This window comes from Eschscholzia californica, unplaced genomic scaffold (assembly GCF_041429995.1).
Source record: "Eschscholzia californica isolate CP2 unplaced genomic scaffold, dmEscCali1.0.p SCAF_4, whole genome shotgun sequence".
Classification (NCBI taxonomy): Eukaryota; Viridiplantae; Streptophyta; class Magnoliopsida; order Ranunculales; family Papaveraceae; genus Eschscholzia; species Eschscholzia californica.
Window position 1 is genome coordinate 23696954 of NW_028238461.1, and position 3487 is coordinate 23700440.

Consider the following 3487-nt stretch of genomic DNA (forward strand, 5'->3'; position numbering starts at 1 on the left):
TAATGATTGAATCATCACTAAACCTTTTTACCCGTCATAATAACTTAACCCCAACAGTTATCCCCTTTCAATGAAAGAAGACTCAAATGGTAGAGATCAAAGAACTCTTATGTTTGTTGTTGTTGTTGTTGTTGATCTTCTTCTTCTTCCTTTTATTCGTTCGCTTTTGAGATAGTAAACGTATAAGTAGAAAACAATAAGGTGAAAAGCAAAGAGATAGTAAACAATGGAGTTAAAATCAAATTGTCGAATTATTACAAAAGGGGGTCCAAGACAATTTTCAAATTTAAAATCATCAAATACGTTTAGTTCATATTTAAGATATGGGCTCACGATAAATTTCTGTAAGCTACAACTCTTAGCATTCCACTTAAGGGCAAGCCTTCATTTGAGGGTTACATTACAAATAGAATTATATACACTGACACCTAAATAACCATATCTAACATCATACCTCCACCCTAACGTTGCAAAAAACCAACCTTAATGGTCTTGTTGTCACCACAGGCCACAACAAATAGTTGTTTGTTGGGGTGAGAGAATGCAAGATCATTTACCCCACCAGCATGTGCGACAATCTTGAAAGAAGAGGTGAAGTTAGAATTAGGACAATATAACAGCAAACATGTACATAAAAGAAAATAGTACATTCAATTCATACAGAACTCTACGATATAATCAATATAAGGTAATTAGTAAACGTACCTCCAAGTGTTGTCGGGCATCATCCCCTCCATGATAAGAGTATATCTGCACAATGTGTCTAGAATAGCCACCCCTGCTCAATTGTAAGATATCAAATTAATGAATAATCAGGTGCATTAGAAATAAAATACTGGCGGTCGTAGTTGCTTACCAAATAAAAGGGCTTCAAATATTACGGTTCACAGATACAGTGGGATGCTTAGCAAGAGCTGCCTGAATTTCTTCGAATTATATTTTAATTTTGCCTTAACTAATCGCATGATTAAATTGTCGTTCATTTCTTCTTGAAGAGGAATGAACGACAAAGAGAATTCCAAGTACTTTTTTCGAAGTATAACCCTGGGTGAGGAAGGGAATATACCTGCAGTGTCATTGACCAAGGTCCAAGATCCAAAACCTTGAATTTTTTCACAAACCATCTCTCGAGAACCAACTTCCCACAATGCAATGTCCCCAACGTTGGTACCAACTGGAGCATTAATAGCAGATATTAGTCAACTAAAAATTAGAGGGTAATAGCATATTTAAGTTTATCACATCGAATCACTGAAAGCTGCAGAAAGGAACATAGAGGGTAAGAGAAACTAACCCAAAAGTAGAGTTTGCTGAGTAGGATGAAACCCATGCTCAAGGGAGATGAGCCCTGACTAAATGTCATTGCAATAGTCTTGGGTTAATAATACATTACAAGTATTATAATATACTTCAAATTCAGTTCCAAATCTAAGCAATGAACATATAGAAAAAAATACTTCACATCAGCCAAAAATACTTCAATTTTGAGTTGAAAGAACTCCTCCATCTTGGTTTTTTCTTCCCTTCAAATCTTCCATAAGAACTTAAACTGCGAGCTCTAATAGAGGTTGAGTTATCAGGTAATCCCTAAGTAAGGAAACTTGAGATCTTTGTGTTGCTAGAAGATACAACCCATGGTAGAGAAGATGACCTCTCTCTCTTCAAATCTTCTATTTTACTGAATTCTAAATAGAGATAGATTAAATTATAACTCAACTTATGAAAAGAGTTCAAGAACTTAACAAATCAACATTCAAGTTATCAACAAAATATTAAACCCAAAAAAACCCTTTAATGAAAGCTGAACCTAATCACAACCCAATTTCCAAAAAGATCTCAAGTAAATGTCTTGTATCCTTGTAACTCTCCCTTGAAAAGAAAATGAAGTGATTATAGCAATTAATATAAACTATAAGGTAATATTACAACTTCAGATTACATCCAAAATCCTAACTTGAGCGTTGAGGAACTTTCTACTTAACAATCGTATCTACTTAACCATCACTAAGTTTAGTTTCAGTTAAGGCAAGAAAGTGAAACAAAGTTACCAACAATTCTAACCCTAAATTTATTTCAATAATCTGAAGACTGAATTGGAACTCAATATTACCTGGTGAGATTTAGGTGATTCAGAAGAACGTCGAAGAATCTCAACGAGTGGGACAACAAAAGCTAGGGTTTTTTTCGGAACCAGTAGCAACATCAATGAAAACATATTTGAAGCTGCAAAGAAAAGTTATTGTGGTTTCTTGAACTGGTGTGCAGATTATTAATAAACATCACGAATTGGATGTCTTCTATCCTTATTTTCAGAGTAGACCTTCACAAAGAACTTACAAGCTACCAAAAGCAGTTCGAGTTTCTTTCTCTCATTCCTTCTTCTTTTTCTCTCTCAGGCTTTATATCAAATACATCATATACGAATTACTAAAAACCAAATAATTTTCTTGCAAATTGATAATTTCTAATATATAAAAACACAAAAGTTGTTTCTTGCAAGTTGAATGTCTCACAAGTTATTCAATCATTCAAAGATTGCCTGAACTGTTGGCATAAATATTTCAATTTGGTCTTTCAATGTTATTGGTAATTTCTAAACCAAATTCTTTAACCTAACTTAGAATATTATAATGATAGATAACTTTAAGAAGTGATTACCTCTAGTGGAAGATTCAATTTTCCAACCTCGATTCCAAAGATCTGAAAAAACAGATGAACCAAAAGAAGCTAGATTAGCATCAATAACTAATGAAATTGAGACTTCAAAATTACTTACTCATGTGGAAAAATCTTCAATCTCTCGGTCACTTACCAAAAAACTCATCACCAAGAAGCTAGATGCATAAAATTGGTTGTTGAATTCAAGTTACCAGATCTTAAGAGAAATTCTAACAGTCGCCATGAAGATTTCTTTTTTTTTTTCTCAAGTTACCAAATCTTTGATTTATGAAGACCTTATCTGATTTCCTGACTTCTGCTTTAACCTGGAAGATGAACCAGTTTCTCTAGAGTATTCAGGATTGAAGTAATCCACTTTTCCATTTAAAAAGTAATTCACTTTTTCTTTTTCATCCTCTGTCGTTTTAAGTTTTGAAGAAGATTAAAGACAGAGAGAGAGAAAAAGAGACACGGGTTTGGAGACGAAGGGCTTGTTCATCTCACTCAGTGGTGCCCATAGTCTTATTCAACGATCCAGATTAAGTTTTGGGTCATTATTTTGTCCTAATCAGCTTGTCCTAGTCACAACTTTTGTGTTTTTATATATTACATTGTCCTAGTCAGCTTGTCCTAGTCACAACCTTCCTGTTTTGTTATATAGATGTATGCAAGGTTGAATCTATCATTAAGAGAAAAAAATATTTTGTTCACCCAGGTAAGTGAACAAATATTTTAGCCAAAATTCTCATTAAGGGTCTGTTTGATACGTGTGAAAATGTGAGTAAGAAAGTTGTTTTCTCAGGAAAATCAATTTTTCTTTGTTTGGTTG

At 33.6% G+C, this 3487-nt stretch overlaps 1 long non-coding RNA gene across 7 annotated transcripts; it reads right to left on the bottom strand.

Annotated features, from left to right (window-relative positions):
• Positions 1 to 217: 217 nt before the first annotated feature.
• On the bottom strand, positions 218 to 3162 carry LOC147543765 (uncharacterized). Of its 7 annotated transcripts, none has more exons than XR_015239768.1 (7): positions 2813 to 3162; positions 2659 to 2700; positions 2111 to 2223; positions 1295 to 1685; positions 857 to 1174; positions 706 to 778; positions 218 to 578 (listed from the first exon to the last, which is right to left on the bottom strand). It is a non-coding gene; the product is annotated as an uncharacterized LOC147543765 (long non-coding RNA). The 7 variants fall into 7 exon arrangements; XR_015239766.1 differs by having other exon boundaries at positions 2111 to 2397; XR_015239767.1 differs by having other exon boundaries at positions 857 to 918; positions 1067 to 1174; positions 2111 to 2700.
• Positions 3163 to 3487: the final 325 nt, after the last annotated feature.